The following is a 23,000-nucleotide window of genomic DNA, read 5'->3' as shown; positions in this document are numbered from 1 at the left end:
GTCATTCCTGGCTACCTGGCAAGCCTTGCAGATGGCCCAAACCTAAAGGACTGGCAGGCCCACCGCTCTACCACAACCTGCTAGTCGGGTCGGAAGGTAGGGTTCCCATGCACCCCATGGATGTATTTTTTTAACATACATTTTTGTAATCCTTAGGGTCTATATTTAATGAATTTTGATGTTCCCAAAATCAAATCGTGTCCCATGGGGTTCATTTGGCGCCATCTTTGCCGCCATCTTGGCCGCCATCTTGGATTTCAACGATGGGGTAGGGGTCACGTATCTACCGCTCGACGGAAACAGAAACAATAAAATACTATAAACGTTACATTTTAGAAAGCCAAGATCATGGCCTTTTCATTGATATATAACTTAATAGGGATTAATTAATATTCGAACGTCGATTAGACTTTATATCGGCCATTGGCCGTAAATCGTAAAATTTGCTAAATTTCACACCCAATAATTAAGTTCCCGTTCCTCAAAACAATTTTTCATAAGGTATTTACATATTTTTTGGAAGAACTCAGTGCAATAAACAAGAAAAACAAGATTAAAAGTATGTGTCTTGAGATTTAGTGGGTGCATGAGCTTGTTTTCTTATTACGCGGTATGCCACATATCCGTGTGTAACATAAGGGGTAGGGGTAATGTTTCCCTTTCTGTTTCGAATCATGAATGATGAAACCATAAAAATGTTACATTTTTTGAAAGTGCTGCATCAGACCTTTCTAAAAATATATAGATTTATGGGGAAAAATTGCATATTCAAAAGTTACAAAGCTTAAACCTTTCGGTTTGTGTCGATTTTAAGTGATTTTTTAAGAACGAAATTACAACATATGGGGTAGGGGTAATGTTTCCCTTTCTTCCTCGAACCATAAATTACGAAACCATATAAATGTTATACTGTATAAAAGCTCTGAAATAGGCCTTACCAAACATGTATAGTTTTATTGGGAAAAGTCCATATTTTAAACTTACAAAGCTTATGCCTTTCAGTTTGTGTCAATTTTAAGTGATTTTTTAAGGACGAAATTACAACATATGGGGTAGGGGTAATGTTTCCCTTTCTGCCTCGAACCATGAATTACGAAACCATATAAATGTTATACTGTTTAAAAGCTCTGAAATGGGCCTTTCCAAACATGTATAGTTTTATTGGAAAAAGTCCATATTTAAAAGTTACAAAGCTTAAACCTTTCAGTTTGTGTCAATTTTAAGTGATTTTTTTTCAACAAAATTTTAATATAAGGGGTAGGGGTAATGTTTCCCGTTCTGCCTTGAACCATGAATTATGAAACCATATAAATGTTATACCGTTTGAAAGCTCTGAAATGGGCCTTTCCAAACATGTATAGTTTTATTGGGAAAAGTCCATATTTGAAAGTTACAAAGCTTATGCCTTTCAGTTTGTGTCAATTTTAAGTGATTTTTTAAACAAAATTATAATATAAGGGGTACGGGTAATGTTTCCCGTTCTGCCTTGAACCATGAATTATGAAACCATATAAATGTTATACTGTTTGAAAGCTCTGAAATGGGCCTTTCCAAACATGTATAGTTTTATTGGCGAAAGTTGCATATTTGAAAGTTACAAAGCTTAAGCCTTTCAGTTTGTGTCAATTTTAAGTGATTTTTTGAACAATATGCACAAAACAGTTAGTCCGTTGACCAGGTATCGAAATCATCCCCTCTAAGGCATTTTACCCACTATGATTTTCTGTTAGCTAGTATTCTCAGCTGTCATGATGGTGTGTGAGAGTGTAACGACTTGTTTGTGAAGGGCTGTCACGCCCTCGGTAGTAAAATAGGAATGGGCTAGGGGTAACATATTTACCGCTAGTCGGAAACAAAAACAAAAAAGTACCATAAACAATACATTCTTAGAAAGCCCAGATATAAGCTTTTTACTTTTTTGATAATTATTCGACTTTAGATGGCGCCAATATTCCGTACGTACGTGGCGGTCAGCAGCTGAATCATTCACATAACGAACGTTGATATGGCCTGAAACTTCGGTAAATTCATTCAAGCAAACTCTTGTTTGATTAAGTTGATAGTTTTCCTTTCTTTTTATTTCGAGTATTTACCATGGCATGACTGAAACGAACCTTGAAACGAAGGCTGTACGTATCTATATTAGTCCGAGCCTGAGCGTGATCTGAGAGCAAACAGATCCGCAGATAATGCGAACGATCGCAACCGTTACCAACAGACTCATTATGCAGAGCCATGCCCCAAAACGCCCAACCAAACTTGGCACTAATCATGATCCCAGTCCATTTCGAGCCGGGCTTTAAGGAAAGTGCGGTGGCCTTTGAAAGACCCTTTGGTTTGGTTTTGTACCGTAGTATAGGAAGAAAACCCGACCTGTCGTCGTTGCTGTGAATGTTTGTGTTGTTTTTAGCCTCTTTTTTTGCCTATTTGAAGAATCGTCTTTGCAGCCTTCCATCCTGCGTTCTGTGTAGCGAGTGTCTTCGATCGCTCTCTTAAGTTTGTGATGTACAACTGTCTTGAGTCCCGGTGCTTTATTGGGTGTAGAGGTAAATATTTAGAGATCAGGGTGTATATTGGTTGCCGCAGTGTCTTTCCAGGTGTTGCCACTTTTAAAGGAATTCAACACTCGGTATTATGGCCTGGTAAGTATTCTTTAAGGTGTACCTGTAGGCTACGTGGTACTGAATAGGGGCACTTAGGTTTCAACAAATTCGATACTCTTGGCTTTCGCTTATACCCCGTTGTATGAGTAACTGGGATCGGAAATGGGAAAGGCTTAGTTAATATCCATCTTTGCTAATATTAATTCTCGTTTGGCTTACAGATTGCCACCTCTACTTGTTTCGGTGAAAATTTGACTTTCAATTGGACAAAACATTGAGTATGACTTTCTTCTGTGTGTTATTTAGGCCTATGAAAAATATGAAAATTGCATACATATTGTTGTCAAATATCTCAAATCTTAGATTGTAAGAGATAGGCTTAGGCTTCCCTGTAATCATACAAATGAGTTAAATGGGAATTTATTGGAGTAGATTACAGTAATCGAAGAGAATGGTTCACACTATAGAAAGACTTATCTCGGATTGCGGGGACCTAACTATAAAAGAACAGCACGGAATACTTGCCGGATGTATTGACTGTTCATGTACAGTACAGGCTAGTACAACATGGAATGTAAAACATACAAATCAAAGAAGTGGCAAAGTTTATATTACATCATTACTATCAGGATTAGGATTTTCCCAATCTATAAATAAGCTATTACTTGATTACACCTTGATTCAGCGTGACTAACATTTTGCATTTGCCACGCAACCAGCCATGCCCGTCCCTGGGATCGCGAACAATGCCTTTAACGAAGCTTTTGAACGCTTTTTGTGAATTGTGTAAGAATGTCCTCTTTGTGGTGTATAATGTGTGAAGCCGTTGTCTAGCTCGCTTGACTCTGATGATTATGTTGACTTATTTTTTCTCAGCTGCTGGTGGCTGATCTAGCTCGAAAGTTAGATCAATCTAGCTTCTCTGATTCGATCATGCTGGTGGGAAGTGGTATCTTCAAGCATTGACCCTAAAACGTCCGTTTGTAGGGTCTTTGCTTCAAAGACGTCAGGGTCTAACATTGGGTAAATGTCATCCATGATAAGAAACTAATGATAGATTCACTCACAAGGCATTTTAAACATTGAGGTGTCAATGGGAATATAAGCCTTTTAGTCATTTTCTGAGGTTTGTCTCGCCTTCTTATTGCTTGGTGTAGAGAGTGTTTGTTCGCCTTCTGTTTACTATTTAGTTGCGTAATTTGAATGCGTTCTGTGACATTTGGCTTTTCGGGTTTTAGTTCCAGAATTATTTTGCTATTGAATTTTAGTACCCAGTCGAAAATGTAATCCTCATTGGGAGTATATAGTGTTCTGCGTTGTAAAATAATTTCGACAAATTGGTTATGATCTCTTGTTTTCTGGTAAGGAAGGTAAAGTGTTGTCGATCCATATTATCTTATTATGGAGAAGCTATATTGTGGATTAATGGTGATTGGTTTTCAGCGATAAAAGATTCTCTCGTGTTCCCGTGTGGTATTAAAAGTAACACTATTAATAGTGAGCTCTGATTTGCCCAGACGGTCACGTGACTGTGCATGTATTTACGATATACAGTAAAGTTTGCCATTCCTATCTCCAAAGTGGGTTTCTTTCACATTGTTTGTATTTTCATCACAAGTTTCAATATACTGATATAATATAGCGATAAACAACCCCTATAAGTTGGGTACACCACTCGAGCTCGGTTTTGACCATTTCACTCCTTATACACACGAGTGAAGTTCGTGCGTATATGTTGTTTACCGGTCGAAACCGTGTGCTATCCTTTCAAAGTGGTGCTTTATTGCTTAATATATATCTCTTGCGATACAATTAAAGAAAAGGGATTGATTGTTGCTGCTGTCATATCAACTTTGCGTGACGACTATGACATCCAATTTAGTGTTTGTGGGTTTGGAATATATATAATTTTTGACATATTATAGCTGTTAACTTTCTTTCCCTAATTTGAGTTATTGAAATGAGTAAAACGTCTTTTATTAACCACCATTTTAGCTTTTTATTGCTATTTAATGCCTATAGAGTATTTTTCTGTGTTCCTTTTAACAAGTAAATGTCAGTAAAGTAACACAAACTTTTGAGTTTAGGCATTGTCACTGCATCATTTTTGAGTTTACCCCATCAAGCCATATCTTGTTGGAAAAACAGCTGCGTTAGTGTTTCAGAGATATGATATTTATGTGGCTTCCTTATTCGCTGCGTTTTGTAAGAGAGGAAACATTATCCATACCCCTATCCCTAAATGTATATTATAGAGGGATGTACGGCATACCATATATTAGGTAAACAATCGACGCACCCCATAAGTCTCAAGAAGATACACTCCTTTAATGTTTTTTACTTCTCTATTGCATTAAGTTCTTTCAACTGATATATAAATACCTTGTAAAAATTGTTTGGAGGAACATGAACTTAATTATTGGGTTTGAAATTAAGCAAATTTACAATTTACATTTCATGTCCGATATAAAATCTAATCGATGTTTGAATATCGATTTATCCCCATTTAGTTGTATACCAATGGTAAGGGGATTATCTGGGCTTTCTAAGAATGTATTGTTTATGGTTTTTTTTTGTTTTTGTTTCCGACTAGCGGTAAATATGTTACCCCTAACCCATTCCTATTTTACTACTGAGGGCGTGACAGCCCTTCACAAACAAGTCGTTACACTCTCACACACCATCAGTTAAATGGAAAATAAGCAGATTATGACAGCTGAGAATACTAGCTAACAGAAAATCATAGTGGGTAAAATGCCTTAGAGGGGATGATTTCGATACCTGGCCAACGGACTAACTGTTTTGTGCATATTGTTCAAAAAATCACTTAAAATTGACACAAACTGAAAGCTTAAGCTTTGTAACTTTCAAATATGCAACTATCCCAAATGAAACTATACATGTTGGAAAGGCCCATTTCAGAGCTTTCAAACAGTATAACATTTATGGTTTCATAATTCATGGTACAAGGCAGAACGGGAAACATTACCCCTACCCCTTATATTATAATTTTGTTCAAAAAATCACTTAAAATTGACACAAACTGAAAGGCTTAAGCTTTGTAACTTTCAAATATGCAACTTTCCCAAATGAAACTATACATGTTTGGAAAGGCCCATTTCAGAGCTTTCAAACGGTATAACATTTATATGGTTTCATAATTCATGGTACAAGGCAGAACGGGAAACATTACCCCTACCCCTTATATTATAATTTTGTTTAAAAATCACTTAAAATTGACACAAACTGAAAGGCATAAGCTTTGTAACTTTAAAATATGGACTTTTCCCAATAAGACTATACATGTTTGGAAATGCCCATTTCAGAGCTTTCAAACAGTGTAACATTTATATGGTTTCATAATTCATAATTCGAGGCAGAAAGAAAAACAGTACCCCTACCCCATATGTTGTAATTTCGTTCTTAAAAATGACTTAAAATTGACACAAACTGAAAGGTTAAAGCTTTGTAACTTTCAAATATGGACTTTTTCCAATAAAACTATACATGTTTGGAAAGGCCATTTCAGAGCTTTCAAACAGTATAACATTTATATGGTTTCATAATTCATGGTTTGAGGCAGAAAGGGAAACATTACCCCTACCCCATATGTTGTAATTTCGTCCTTAAAAAAATCACTTAAAATTGACACAAACTGAAAGGCTTAAGCTTTGTAACTTTCAAATATGCAACTTTCGCCAATAAAACTATACATGTTTGGAAAGGCCCATTTCAGAGCTTTCAAACAGTATAACATTTATATGGTTTCGTAATTTATGGTTCGAGGCAGAACGGGAAACATTACCCGTACCCCTTATATTATAATTTTGTTTAAAAAATCACTTAAAATTGACACAAACTGAAAAGCTTAAGCTTTGTAACTTTCAAATATGGACTTTTCCCAATAAAACTATACATGTTTGGGAAGGCCCATTTCAGAGCTTTCAAACGGTATAACATTTATATGGTTTCATAATTCATGGTTCAAGGCAGAACGGGAAACATTACCCCTACCCCTTATATTAAAATTTTGTTGAAAAAAAATCACTTAAAATTGACACAAACTGAAAGGTTTAAGCTTTGTAACTTTCAAATATGGATTTTTCCAATAAAACTATACATGTTTGGAAAGGCCCATTTTCAGAGCTTTCAAACGGTATAACATTTATATGGTTTCGTAATTCATGGTTCGAGGCAGAAAGGGAAACATTACCCCTACCCCATATGTTGTAATTTCGTCCTTAAAAAAATCACTTAAAATTTACACAAACTGAAAGGCATAAGCTTTGTAAGTTTAAAATATGGACTTTTCCCAATAAAACTATACATGTTTGGAAAGGCCCATTTCAGAGCTTTTAAACAGTATAACATTTATATGGTTTCGTAATTCATGGTTCGAGGAAGAAAGGGAAACATTACCCCTACCCCATATGTTGTAATTTCGTTCTTAAAAAATCACTTAAAATCGACACAAACCGAAAGGTTTAAGCTTTGTAACTTTCGAATATGCAATTTTTCCCCATAAATCTATATATTTTTAGAAAGGTCTGATGCAGCACTTTCAAAAAATGTAACATTTTTATGGTTTCATCATTCATGATTCGAAACAGAAAGGGAAACATTACCCCTACCCCTTACATTACACACGGATATATTGCATACCACGTATTTAGAAACAAGCTTATGCACCCACTAAATCTCAAGACACATACTTTTAATGTTGTTTTTCGTGTTTATTGCACAAAGCTATATATATAAGTAGCTTATGAAAAATTGTTTTGAGGAACGGGAACTTAATTATTGGCTTTGAAATTTAGCAAATTTTACGATTTCCGGTCAATGGCCGATATAAAGTCTAATCGACGTTCGAATATTAATTAATCCCTATTAAGTTATATATCAATGAAAAGGCCATGATCTTGGCTTTCAAAAAATGTAACGTTTATAGTATTTTATTGTTTCTGTTTCCGTCGAGCGGTAGATACGTGACCCCTACCCCATTGTTGAAATCCAAGATGGCGGCCAAGATGGCGGCAAAGATGGCACCAAATGAACCCCATGGGACACGATTTGATTTTGGGAACATCAAAATTCATTAAATATAGACCCTAAGGATTACAAAAATGTATGTTAAAAAATACATCCATGGGGTGCATGGGAACCCTACCTTCCGACTAGACTATGCCATGTATACCAGAAGCCACTTGATATGGACACTGTTTTCCAGCACTGGCACATCACTTGGCAGTACCTCTTGGCAGCCCACAATGCTTTGATCCTCAATCTGCAGCTGAGCCCAAAAACCCTCTCCAGATGCAGGCCATTTTGAAAGTAGAGGGCAAGATCAACTGCCTCCCCAATAACACTGAAAGAATATATCTCCCTTTCTCTTGGACAGCTTTGCTTCATCGGCAGTTCCAAGTTCCTGTTAACCTCCCTAGACAAGCACGCAGCTGCAAACCTGCCATGAGCCTTCTGTTTAACAGTGAAGTACTAACTGTGACATGAGCGACACCTTTTATGTCACAAAGGCATCTACCCCCATGGGTACATGAACAGCTTGGAGCATTTCACTGAGCCCCAGCTCTTGTCACAGAAGGCCTTCTACGGCAAGCTCTCTGGCTTGGTCATTGAGGAAAGTGACTATGCCCTCGCAAGAGAAGTCTGCAAGACCTCCAGCTGCCATAACTTGGAAGACTATCACAACCTGTACAACTGCAGAGACGTCCTCCTCCTGGTAGACATGTTTGAGAGCTTCAGGGAGACAAGCCTGGACCAACCATCAAGCCTGCATCAACCATACCATTTCAATAGCACCAGGACTTTGGTCGTACTAGATCTGCTAACCAACTACAACATGCACCTCTCCATCAAGAAAGGGCTGCAAGGAGGGATCTCAATGGTGATTAAAAGATAGGCAAAGGCCAACAGCCCAATAGTGGATGGCTATGATCCATCTATGCTAAATAGCTACATCCTCTAGTTGGATGCAAACAACGTCTACGGCTGGGTGATGAGCTTTTTACCGCCCACCGGGACTTCCAATGGGTTGATGGATTTTGGAAAGCTCGAGGCGAACATTGCCACCCTCCCGGAGGGCAAGCCTGATGGCTACACCCTCAAGGTGGACCTCGACTATCCTGTCGAGCAACACTAGGCTCATAATGATTACCCTTTTGGCCCAGAGTGCAGGGTGATTCAGGGAGATCGGCTGTTGCTGCACCAACCAGTAATTTTTGGTGGAAGGAGCCCCCCTCTGAGGTTTAAAGGCTAGTCCTGGCCTTTGTGGCAAGGAGTGCTACATCCTCCACTACCAAACCCTGCAGCTGTACCTCTCCCAGGGGCTGCAGCTGACAATCAATTGTGCCCTGCAGTTTGCACAGTCCCCCTGGATCGAGCCCTACATCTGGATCAACACAGAGCACTGGGAGCTTTTAACTACTGCATTTTAAAAGGACATCTACAAGCTGATGAACAATTCCGCCTTTGGGACGACCATGGAGAACCTCTGTAATTGGGTTAACATTCGGATTGTGCATGCTCATGAGGAGGTCAAGCTTTGGCGTCTGCTGGCAAGTGCTGATTTCACAAGGGCAAACATATTCAATAATGACCTTGCAACAGTTCAGCTCCACAAGTGGCGGCTCATCCTCAGCCACCTCATGTATGTGGATATGAGCATCCTTGGGTTTACCTGAGTCTCAACTCTTTCTCTTTAGTATTATTTCCATGCCCATTGAGTAGAAAATAGTCAGCCATGCCACCAAACCTGTCGCAAAGAATGGTGATGAGGGTCTTGGTGTCCATCGTGTCATAATATGTAAATATGAAAATTAAAAGGTGGAATGGTAGCCATAAGTAATCCCACTTTGTAAAAGAGAATGCTGTGGATCAGGTACAGAGGGATTATGAGGAGGGCCCCTGCTGATTAGATTAGTTCTGGTTTCATTTTTTGATGGTCTCTAGGGTAAAAGGCTTGCCAAGGAAACCATTACTCTGGCAAACAACGTGCACTCACAGCAGGTGACATCTAATTTTTTTGTTGGGTCCTCCTTCCCCTGTCAGAGGGGAAGGCTTCTGGTAGCATGTTATAATATCCATTCCTTGTAATTTCATCCCAGCAACTATAAGAAACTTATGGTACCAATGTATGAGTATAATGTCCTCATGATGTGCAGTTTTGTAAATAAATTACTCGGATATCATTCTGCCCCCTGGTTTAGGTGTGAAGGCTATTCTGGTGTTCTGTGTTTCTCAATCCGTCATTTTATTCCTATATCGTGAGTGATGCCGCCAACCAAAGAGGTTATGGGCCCAGTAAAGCTGATTATGGACGATATGGGAGATAATTTTCGATGGAGATGAGTGAAAATTTGAGCGATGGAAGTTAAAGTTTCTAGGGTATTTCAAACAACAGAAACTCAAGGACATTGTCATGATTTTAGAGGAAACCGATGAACGGAGGTAGATGCATAAAAATGAAGAAGTTTATGCAGAATTAATTAAGTTCGTTGATGATGAAAGTCTGCCTTTAGTCGTGAGATATGTAGGAATGACACCCGTAAAGCGTTTAAGATACTGAAAGAACATAATGCTGGGTAGGCAAGCCTTGAATCATTTACTGTATGCAAAACTGATATCTTTGGTCATGCAAGCAAACGAAAAGCCACAGATTATGTCATTCGAGCTGAGACTTCTGCAGCAGCACTCAGAGATGGGGAGAAACTGTTACAGACAGCCTGCTGATTGCTGTAATATTGAAAGGGTTGCCAGACAGCTGCAAGCCTTTGGATGTTGTCACCCAAAGTGAAAAAGGCTCAGACATTCTCAGGACTAATAAGATACTTTGAGAAGTTTTGAGGATACTGAACGTCCAAGATCTTCCGCTGCACTTAATGATACAATCATGAAAGCGTCTAACAAGTCTGCATATCAAACGCCATCTTACAAAAGATATAACATGTTTTCGATGTGGTCAACAGGGCCATATGGCTCGGAAAAGTGAAAAGAAATTTAGTAAGCGATGAAGTTTTTGCCGAAACTCTTCCCACACTGTCAAGACGTGTCGTAAAAGGGAAAAAGATAGAAACAGTAGAAGCAGAGCCTCAGTTAACCAAGTAACAGGGTCAACCGACGAACATTCCATGCTAATGAATAAACTGGACATATGATTGAGATGAAAAAAGATATGTTGTTGGTAGATTGTGATGGCACTGCACATCTAATTATTGATGAATAAATAATGGTGTATTTAATCCAGAAAAGCAATATATATTAAGCTGATAAATGGTACGAAATCTATTAAAGGGCCTATGACTTACCCATTGCAACCGAACGTAAAATCACTCTTTTGGTCTTGAAGTTAGCTAACGTCACTGTCTTGCATTGCGTATCGCCCCCCTTGTCCAGAAAAAGTAAAAGTTATAGGTGGGCGTGTACCCCTAGCTCAGCTCGTTCGATTTTTTTCGGCTTCTCAAAGTTGAGCCGACGACTTATCTTCATACGGGCAAACAGTCTTTCACACCTCCACAATCTCATGTCCGTAAGGGTGTGAGGCAAGGGCTTCCTTTGCCCAGAACGTACAGCCAGCGCGCAACGCAGGAGAGAGCCATAGATGTAAGGGGGAAGACCCTCTACTGTCTATGAGAGAACATTGTAAGCTTAGTTTTTAGTTTGCTACAGTGACATGGTCTTTTCTGGAGATCACCAACGATTACATGTCACATAAGGCCGATCGCCTCGCCGATCGAGTAAATTAAAATGACTGAAATTAAAATGACTTGTCAGGTTATCTGATTAGATGTACTATGCTTTTGTGCCAAATACGGGAAATAAACATTGCAAGAAGGATGACAGTCGATGTCTCATTCTCATTCATCGGGAAACATTTGTGCAGCAGGAAGCTTCCCGTCTCTACACAATTGTTAATGGTAAAGACGGCGATTCAAAATGGCAACCCGACAATGCGGCAACAAGCTTTCTTTGATTTTCTTCATCAAAACATGTACAATATAGGCCTAACACATCACTTTTTGCAGGATTCGTTTGCTCTGAAAAAATTCCCTGAAACATGGGTCGACTGCACCTGTTGTCTTGTGCTCCAAGGAAATGATAGTTTTGTCAAAGGTCGACGTCCAACACAGCTACGCTCAGAGTGATAGTTGTCGGAAAGGGTAGTGAATTTCGCCAAAAGCCGTTTCATAAATGTCGAGCACTACGAATTCTTATTACCATACCTTGAAACTTTTTTTGTGTTTATCCTCAAACTGTTAACACGACAGAAGTGGTATTTCAGGGGTTAATTTGCAAAATTTTTGACCCCGTGTTGAGTGCTCGCAGTAATCGAACTTCGTATTTGGAAAGTGATTAGGGGCTAAATGTTGATACTTTGAAACTGCAAACCCCGATTATCATTTTCGATGTGTTTAAAAAACTGAATATAAATGTTTTGTGATAATTATTTACGTTTAATAGACGACATAACCATATTTTGACGTGTTTGGCGCTTACCTAACGGACATATGGTCTGTCTCTGTGTTTTGCTTTCAGCACCTTTTATCGTGTATCATATGGTCTGGCTAACTTTGCCAAATTTGTATAGACTGAAATAGCTTCTACTTTACAAACTGTCCAAGACGGGACAGCAATATCACTTCGATCACTTATTATGAGGCCAGACAACTTGTAAAATGCCATCATTATGGAGCGAAGTGAGTCCGACGAACAGCATGTGATTGGATGTCCCAAAACTGAGGTCATCCAAAAAAAACTGTACTGCAGCTACAACATGCAATGCATTGAATCAAAACACTCAGGCTCGGGATTGCTCCACTTTTTATAAAATAAATGCAACCGTGAAAAGTTCAAACTGGGTCTGACTGCTGTCTTATTTCATACAAAGAAATAAAACGTAGGGTTTTTTGATGAATTCTCTATACCTTCAATTTTTAAAAGCTTTTAATTCTGCTTTATTCAAGCCATGTACGACGATCGTAGTCGTGAGGTCTTTATACAGGAAGTAGTACTAGTCCTTGTGACGCCATAGACCATATGAAGACTTCGTTATGATCGGCTAGATTGGTAAAATGTCATAGGCCAAATCTGAGAGCTGCAAATCTGTTGACATTAGGGCAGTTTCGACCCTTTGAGTTTCTGAGTTAATTATCGATGATTGTTCACTCTCATTTTGACGAAGCTTTACTTCAGGTTGAGCAGCGCGTTACCAACACAGTTTTATTGCAAAGGAATTAATCTCTTCTACGATGTCAAGGAAACCCCCTCATACTATATATTCTTAAATAGCAGAGAATCTAAAGTTCAGTATGGTAGCCATAGTTTACTCGAAAAATGAAGAGGTGTATATTTTTGATAAAAATTCCACTTTGACATTTATGATAAAAATTAATTTAAGTCAAGAACTTGACACTATTTTCTAAAATATAATATTTCACTCGACAGGAGAGTATATGTAGAAAAAAACAGGGTATTTTAATTTGCATTATCTATCCTCCTTCTAAAAAGTATGGGTTGAAAGACTGACGCTCAAAAAGTGATTAAAACATGATTAACAAAATGAAAATTGCCGGTTATTCAAAATGTGAGAACTTTATTGCCAGACAAAGCATTTACAGAAAATAAAGTGAAAATTTCAGAAACTTTGACCAAGCCATTTTTGAGTCAAATTCTTTTGAAATCTTGAAATAGGGAGAGAAAAAATCCGGGAAATTGGCTGATTGGTAGACATTTGCATTAATCAACACTTCTTTCTCATGCAACTTACGACTACTTGACAAAATAAAAGGTGAACCCAACCCATATTTTAAGCTTTGATTTTTAACAAATTAATGAAAATTTGATGAATATGTGCAAAAATTTGATTTTTGAGCAAAGTATGCTATGTCGGCTGCAGTAGTTCTTATTCACAGATATATTATCAGTGAACTAGTTTTATGTACACATACACAATTTGTATATGGATATGTAAGAGAGGTCCTACCTATTGCTACATTCTGAAAAATTATATGAGCACAATAATGTATTATAACAGGTTAGTAAAGAGAAAGCAACTCCACACATCGTTCATACATTAGTGATTTGTGTTTAATGTATAGTATAGTGTGTATTTTTTGTTTCACTGTCTTGTGTAAAGAACCGATTAGGCACGGCGAGACACAGCTGTAATCTGCATGCCAGTGCAGTCTGTGCTCCAGAGTGGACAGACTGCGTACGCAACTGCGATCCTTGAACGCTATGTTTCGAAAGTTTGCCTGATTTTCTTCATCAGTCACCTCAAGTTCATCTTCATTGGATAAAATGTGTGGTATATTGGAAGATTGTATGTATTCCTATATTGTCCCATTGGACGTTTATTCTTTCATTCTGGAAGCTAGGATGTCGAAATTTGTTTAGTTGTGTTCAAGGTAGTGTTCGTATTGTGTTTACTAGATTGTGAGATAGAAGATAGATAGATAGATAGATAGATAGATAGATAGATAGATAGATAGATGAGGTCGTCAACACGTTTAATGTTTTGCGTTTCTGTCAAAGTGTTGTAGTTTTCTTGTGTTGTAACTTGTCAGTTGTAAATTTTGTTTGAAACCATTGGTCGGCGAGTTATTTTTGACGCTTCCTTATTGTATAAAACATCATTTTGCTTCCTTTATGTATCGGTTTGATTGGTATCTCGCCGTTTTCTGATAGTGTTCTTTATGACATGTCTTTGACATGAGATGTATTCTATGTTTTGGAAGAGGAAGTTCAGATGAATTCGAGGCTGCTATGTGTATCGATGTTCATTTTTGTTTGTGCTTGTGTGATTCGACATATTTGTTGAAGTTATATTCATATTTTGTTCTCTGTTTCTGTGCCACCTTATGATGTTACCTCCGGTAATTATTTTATAATTTTATGTGTAATTTTAGCGTACATTTTTGATGTTGAGGCATGGAGTGTTGAGACGGCAACTCTCCCTTTTGAGTATGTGTTGACCGACGTTAAAAAGGCCGTTTTAGTAGGGTGGAAAGGTAGGGTTTCCATGCACACCATGGATGTATTTTTTAACCTACATTTTTGTAATCCTTAGGGTCTATATTTAATGAATTTTGATGTTCCCAAAATCAAATAGTGTCCCATGGGGTTCATTTGGCGCCATCTTTGCTGCCATCTTGGATTTCAACGATGGGTTAGGGGTCACGTATTTACCGCTCGACGGAAACAGAAACAATAACAAACATACTATAAACGTTACATTTTTAGAAAGCCAAGATCATGGCCTATTCATTGATATATAACTTACGAGGGATAAATTAATATTCGAACGTCGATTAGACTTTATATTGGCCATTAACTGTAAATCGTAAAATTTGCAAAATTTCACACCCAATAATTAAGTTCCCGTTCCTCCAAACAATGTTTCATAAGGTATTTATATATTTTAGAAGAACTCAGTGCAATAAACAAGAAAAACAACATTAAAAGTGTGTGGTTGATAAGCTTGTTTTCTTATTACGCGGTATGCCATATATCCGTGTGTAACATAAGGGGTAGGGGTAATGTTTCCGTAGGCCAGGTATCGAAATCATCCCCTCCAAGGCATTTTACCAACTATGATTTTCTGTTAGCTAGTATTCTCAGCTGTCATAATCTGCTTGTTTCCATTTAACTGATGGTGTGTAAGAGTGTAACGACTTATTTTGTAGAAGGCTGTCACGCCCTCACTAGTAAAATAGGAATGGGTTAGGGGTAACATATTTACCGCTAGTCGGAAACAAAAACAACAAAGTACCATAAACAATACATTCTTAGAAAGCCGAGATAATCCCCTTACCATTGGTATACAACTTAATGGGGATAAATCAATATTCAAACATCGATTAGGTTTTTTATCGTCCATGAAATGTAAATTGTAAAATTTGCTTAATTTCAAACCCAATAATTAAGTTCTTGTTCCTCCAAACAATTTTACAAGGTATTTATATATTGTTTTAAAAAACTTTAATGCAATAAAGAAGAAAAACAATGTTGAAAGTGTGTATCCTTGATTTAGGAGCATGCAGAATATGTAGTATGTCACATACATCTCTGTAATAGACTTATGGTTTGCTATGCGTTGAGGACGAGAATCCTAACAAGAGTAAACCGTAGCTTCTAACTAATTTTTGTATCTTGTGATTGTTTGTGGAGATCTCTGTGGACTTGTGTTTGAATTTATTTTTCTGAGTTTTTTCGTCGTATTATGTATCGGAGTCTCATTCTCAGTCTGATTTTATTCGTGTCTTCTTGGAGATTGACTCTTTTTGGACCTTTTGATGTTGGAATTAATTTCAAGCCTTTGCAAAGAGCGTTCATTTCTATTATTGTTTGATTTCTGTGAAAAAAGATTCTTATTTATATTTTTTTTTTTGTTTGTCATTGTGTTTCGTTTATGTTTGGTATGTTCTAATGTGTGTTTGAGATATTTTGTTTGTCATTTTGTGCATTTATTTTTGCTTTTTTAGTTTTATTACGCTTTCTGTTTCTGAGATTTAAACACAATTACGTGTGTGATCATGTTTTCCATTGTGTTTCGGTAGTGCTATTTAAACCGGTGTATGGGATATAAAAGGCCCCAACTCATTGAAATTCATAATGACGCTTGAGTGACACTGGCAATAGCTAGGTAAACCGCTCCCTTTAAATCAGCCTAAACGATTCTCAAACAAAAATTATTAGCAAACACCTAGGCCATACAGGTATCCGCACAGTTTCACAAAGTTTTTTAAAACTACGACGACTTGGGGAGAAATCGCTTCTGAACAAAGGGATGGCCCTCAAAAGGCAGTTGTTCCATGATTCAAACAACTGTCAATCATTCGGTGACGCGCAGAGGTGTAAACTGGTCAAACATTTGCTGTGCATGGCATACGAGAACTATTACGATGTAAACAAACCATAAGTATGCTTAGAGTTATATCAGCGGGCAAAGGACGAAAACTTTGTGTAAATTGTCATAAACTCCTTTGCTAGCATTTATGGTGAATGGCACCACAAAAGTGAACTATTTTCAGACGTGACTTAGCAAGAGGACTATACTGGTTGTACGATGTGTTCTTGCAAAAAGCGCGTAAACATGCCAAGTACTGCCGCCAGGAAGTGTCCGGTTTCAAACCGCTTCAAGCCGTGAAAATCACGGGAAAACCAATTACTTGACATGCATTTATGCATGGATTAAGCATGACGTGTTCATTTTCTATGCATATATGCAGAGCGTAAGATGTCACTCAAGACAGTGATTGTTTACTTTGGTGAGAAAGAAGTCAAGTATCAGTGTCAATCCTTGAGTGAAACAAAAAATCCAAATCTTTCGTATGTAAAAATGTGAAAGAGGCTCCCAACCTAACTATCCAAAATGTTTTTTGTGTCGAGTTTGTGTTTGATTCGTTTCGAAAATGTGTTCCAACATTCTTATCCGATTGTGTGTGTTAATGAAATCTTTGTTTCGCTTTGGATATTTGTAGGGAAGCTTGGATAAGTGTGTACGGTAATGTTTTGTTTGTGTTGGGAAAGCTTATGGCGAGACGCAGCCGGGCCTATGGTGTTACAATGTTGATAGAGTGGCCCTTTGACGCTTGCATTTCGAAACCCGAGTGTGGTTTCTCATCAGTCGCAGTGTAGATTCTTTCCTTAGTTTTTGTTTGTGAAAATGTATTTTAATGCATTTTAGTGGTCTTGCTCTTCGAGTAGCGAGGCAAGTATATTACTGTTTGGGTCTCGTTGTGAGTCCTTTTGTCGGATCGGTTTGTTTGTTCTATGTTTCTTTGCATTTGTAAATTTTGTTTAGACTAGTGTGTCTTTTAGATTTTTTGCGGCAGTTTGTGAACTTTTAGGCAATAAGTACCACTGCAGGGTACGGATTTTTATGTTTTTTTTGATCAAGATACTTATAAGTACCACGGTTGATGTGTTTCTTGTCGTACATTTTGTTAAACAGTTTGTGTACTTTGTTTGTTCTGTTTGTTCTGTGTCGTCACTATCTAGTTGAGTGTAATACTGAGTGTTGCGTAATTGCTTTTCGCATTCGTGTACGTAATCCTTTGTGTTGACAATGACGATATCTCGACCCTTGTCGAAGGGTTTTTATGGTAATTTGTCTATTGTTTGCAAGCTGGTTTATCGCGATTCTTTGGGCACGCGACGTTTCTTGTTTCCTTGTTTGAAAGGATATCTCTAGAAGTGCAAGTTCAGCAGCTTCAGATAGCTTTCAAGTTCTGTGTTTTTTTGTTGTTCGGGGAGTGTAGCTTGATTGTTCCTTGAATGGGTGTTGTTGCGATTGTTTATGTCTCATGATGTAGCGCAGTCTCACTTTGTGACCATATTTTCTGAAATCCTGAAGCAGTTTTATTCTGCTTGGTTTTGTTGGTGTCGGAATGAATTTTAGGCCTTTGCCTAGTGCTATTATTTCGGTGTTTGTTAGTTTGAGAGATGGAAGGTTCTTGATGAATTTTATGTTGTTGTCGGCTTTTCTTTGGAAGATGGCTGATTTATTTCCACGGCCATTTTGTCTGTTACGGTGTTTTATCATTTAGTTTTTGGTTTTTAATGTTGTATTTCTTTTTTGTTGTGTTTACGATTTTTGTTTATTCTTATACAGCATAAACTTTGAACTCGAGAATTCGCTGTCACAGAGAATAATGGAATAAGAACTACAATTTTACCGTCGTTCGGTCGACTGAAGTAGCAGTTGGTGTTTATACAAAGAGTACAAAAAAACGTCATGGATCTGGAGCCCGCTTTTGTTCATTAGCTAATCCCAATTAACGAGGGCCATTTAGCACCTCATCGAAGTTCTCCTCCGACTAATCTAGGGAAACCATACTTGCAAGTCCTACGTCATCAGCTAACGCCTCATTATGCTGATTTTATGCAATATAGTTGAATACATAACGAGCCTGCGAAACCAGACAATTCCTGGCGGCATGTTTTCTATTGAACTTTTTAAAACAAAACTGTAGGCAGCGTCTGTAGTTTGTACCGAGAGCTACATCAAAAACAACCTTCAAATCATGATGGTAGCCTCCATGATCAATTTAATTGTAGTCAGTCGAAGAGATCCACGTATTTAACAACTTTCAAATCTACAGTCGAAATTGACGGAACCGAACAGTTGGTTTGGATGTATATGCTGGCAGTGAAAACGGTCGTGTTTACACGTGGAAGTGACATGTCATGTCCGGAAAGCTGGCAAGGTTTTAAATACAAATTGCTACGAAAATAAACATAACTCGTGATGAGTTGTCGATGTCACCCGCCAAGCAACCAAACAGCCGACCGTTATCGCTATTGCAGGTATCGTGGTACAAGAGATTCAAGGAAGTATCGACCCGTACGTAATGTTGTGAACTTCCTTTATTTTCTGATTTTAATGGCGATCGGTCATGACGTCGCCATCTACTTATTTCCTACCATTTTCCTGACATGCTCCTCCTTCCATGCTCAGGTGGATACAGTTTAGTCAACATTCATCGGTAATTTACCATACAAAATTGCCAATTTCGGGTTATTTGTAATTTTTCTATAAGTGTTTTACTTCTTTGATAATTATTAGACTTTAGACGGCGCCAATATTCCGTATGTACATGGCGGTCAGTAGCCGAATCATTCACATAAAATGAATGTTGATGTGGCCTGAAACTTCGGTAAATTCATTCAAGCAAACTCTTGTTTGAAGTTGATAGTTTTCCTTTCTTTCTTATTTCGAGTATTTGCCATGGCATAACTGGAACGAACCACGAAACGAAGGCTGTACTATTCTATATTAATCCGAGCCTGAGCGTGATCTGAGAGCAAACAGATCCGCAGATAATGCGAACGATCGCAACCGTTACCAACAGACTTATTATGCAGAGCCATGCCCCAAAACGCCCAACCAAACTTGGCACTAATCATGATCCCAGTCCATTTCGAGCCGGGCTTTAAGGGAAGTGCGGTGGCCTTTGAAAGACCCTTTGGTTTGGTTTTGTACCGTAGTATAGGAAGAAAACCCGACCTATCGTCGTTGCTGGTAATGTTTGTGTTGTTTCTAGCCTCTTTTTTGCCTATTTGAAGATTCGTCTTTGCAGCCTTCCATCCTGCGTTCTGTGTAGCGAGTGTCTTCGATCGCTCTCTTAAGTTTGTGTTGTACAACTGTCTTGAGTCCCGGAGCTTTATTTGGTGTAGAGGTAAATAGTTAGAGATCAGGGTGATAAATTGGTTGCCGCAGTGTCTTTCCAGGTGTTGCCACTTTTGAAGGAATTCAACACTCGGTATTTTGGCCTGGTAAGTATTCTTTAAGGTGTACCTGTAGGCTACGTGGAACTGAATAGGGGCCACTTAGGCTTCAATACATTCGATACTCTTGGCTTTCGCTTATACCCCGTAGTAACTGGGATCGAAAATGAAAAATGCTTAATTTATATCCATCTTTGCTAATATTAATTCTCGTTTGGCTTACAGATGGCCACCTTTACTTGTTTCGGTGAAAATTTAACTTCCAATTGGACAAAACATTGAGTATGACTTTCTTCTGTGTGTTATTTAGGCCTATGAAAAATATGAAAATTGCATACATGTTATTGTCAAATATCTCAAATCTTAGATTGTAAGAGATAGGCTTAGGCTTCCCTGTAATCATACAAATGAGTTAAATGGGAATTTATTGGAGTAGATTACAGTAATCGAAGAGAATGGTTGACACTATAGAAAGACTTTTCTCTGACTGCGGGGACCTAACTATGAAAGAACAGCACAGAATACTTGCCCAAGGTATGAACTGTTCATGTATAGTACTGGTAGTACTGTACAGCATGGAATGTAAATAATACAAATCAAAGAAGTGGCAAATTTTCTCAATTTTTCACAAATATTATATTCCATCATTACTATCAGGATTAGGATTTTCCCAATCTATAAATAAGCTATTACTTGATTACACCTTGATTCAGCACGACTAATATTTTGCATTTGCCACGCAACCAGCCATGCCCGTCCCTGGGATCGCGAACAATGCCTTTAACGAAGCTTTTGAACGCTTTTTGTGAATTGTGTAAGAATGTCCTCTCTGTGGAGTATAATGTGTGAAGCCGTTGTCTAGCTCGCTTGACTCTGATGATTATGTTGACTTATTTTTTTCTAAGCTGTTGGTGGCTGATCTAACTCGAAAGTAAGATCAATCTAGTCTCTCTGATTCGATCATGCTGGTGGAAATGGTATCTTCAAGCATTGACCCTAAAACATCCGTTTTTAGGGTATTTGCTTCAAAGACGTCAGGGTCTAACATTGGTTAAATGTCATTCATGATAAGAAACAAATGATAGATTAATTCACTAACAAGGCATTTTAAACATTGAGGTGTCAATGGGAACATAAGCCTTTTTAGTCATTTTCTGAGGTTTGTCTCGCCTTCTTATTTCTTGGTGTAGAGAGTGTTTGTTCGCCTTCTGTTTACTATTTAGTTGCGTAATTTGAATGCGTTCTGTGACATTTGACTTTTCGGGTTTTAGTTCCAGAATTATTTTGCTATTGAATTTTAGTGTCCAGTCGAAAATGTAATCCTTATTGGGAGTATATAGTGTTCTGCGTTGTAAAATAATTTCGAAAAATTGGTTATGATCTCTTGTTTTCTGGTAAGGAAGGTAAAGTGTTGTCGATCCATCTCATATAAGTATGGAGAAGCTATATTTTGGATTAATGGTGATTGGTTTTGAGCGATAAAAGATTCTCTCGTGTTCCCGTGTAGTATTAAAAGTAACACTATTAATAGTGAGCTCTGATTTGCCCAGACGGGCACGTGACTGAGCATATATTTACGATATACTGTAAAGTTGGCCATTCCTATCTCCAAAATTGGTTTCTTTCACATTATTTTTATTTTCATCACAAGTTTCAATATACTGATATAATATAGCGATAAACAACCCCTATAAGTTGGGTACACCACTCGAGCTCGGTTTTGACCATTTCACTCCTTATACACACGAGTGAAGTTCGTGCGTATATGTTGTTTACCGGTCGAAACCGTGTGATATCCTTTCCAAGTGGTGCTTTAATGCTTATAATGTATCTCTGGCGATACAATTAAAGAAAAGGGAGTGATTGTTGCTGCTGTCATATCAACTTAGCATGGCGACTATGACATCCAATTTAGTGTTTGTGGGTTTGAAATATATAATTTTTGATAACTTATAGCTGTTAACTTTCTTTCCATAGTTTGAGTTATTGAAATGAGTAAAACGTCTTTTATTTACCACCATTTTAACTTTTTAGTGCTATTTAATGCCCTATAGAGTATTTTTCTATGTTCATTTTAACAAGTAAATGTCAGTAACGTAACACAAACTTTTGAGTTTAGGCATTGTCACTGCATAATTTTTGAGTTTACCCCATCAAGCTATATCTTGTTGGAAAAACAACTGCGTTAGTGTTTCAGAGATATGATATTTATGTGGCTTCCTTATTCGCTGCGTTTCGTAGGAAAGGAAACATTACCCATACCCCTATCCCTTAAATGTATACTATAGAGGGATGTACGGCATACCATATATTAGGAAAACAATCGAAGCACCCCATAAATCTCAAGATACACACTTTTAATGTGTTTTTTTACTTCTCTTTTGCATTAAGTTCTTTCAAATAATATATAAATACCTTGTAAAAATTGTTTGGAGGAACAAGAACTAAATTATTGGGTTTGAAATTAAGCAAATTTTACAATTTACATTTCATGGACGATATAAAATCTAATCGATGTTTGAATATCGATTTATCCCTATTTAGTTGTATACCAATGGTAAAGGGATTATCTCGGCTTTCTAAGAATGTATTGTTTATGGTACTTTGTTGTTTTTGTTTCCGACTAGCGGTAAATATGTTACCCCTTACCAATTCCTATTTTACTAGTGAGGGCGTGACAGCCCCCTACAAAATAACAGTTAAATGGAAAATAAGCAGATTATGACAGCTGAGAATTCTAGCTAACAGAAAATCATAGTTGGTAAAATGCCTTAGAGGGGATGATTTCGATACCTGGCCAACGGATTAACTTTTGTGCATATTGTTCAAAAAAAATCACTTAAAATTGACACAAACTGAAAGGCTTAAGCTTTGTAAATTTCAAATATGCAATTTTTCCCATTTAAACTATACATGTTTGGAAACGTCTATTTCAGAGCTTTCAAACAGTATAACATTTATATTGTTTCATAATTATTGGTTCAAGGCAGAACGGGAAACATTGCCCCTACCCCTTATATTTTAATTTCGTTCTTAAAAATATACTTAAAATCGACACAAACTGAACGGTTTAAGCTTTGTAACTTTTAAATATGCAATTTTTCCCCTTAAATCTATATATTTTTAGAAAGTTCTGATGCAGCACTTTCAAAA

General features: G+C 37.6%; 1 protein-coding gene across 1 annotated transcript in view; it reads left to right on the top strand.

Moving 5' to 3' along the window:
- LOC139116706 (short transient receptor potential channel 5-like) overlaps nt 1-23,000 on the top strand; it is a 102,648-nt gene that overhangs the window by 44,948 nt on the left and 34,700 nt on the right. The window lies entirely within an intron of this gene.

The sequence above is a fragment of the Ptychodera flava genome, chromosome 18, assembly GCF_041260155.1.
Source record: "Ptychodera flava strain L36383 chromosome 18, AS_Pfla_20210202, whole genome shotgun sequence".
NCBI classification, from domain to species: Eukaryota; Metazoa; Hemichordata; class Enteropneusta; family Ptychoderidae; genus Ptychodera; species Ptychodera flava.
Note: the sequence above shows the minus strand (reverse complement) of the source record. Positions and strands in the feature narration are given on the sequence as shown.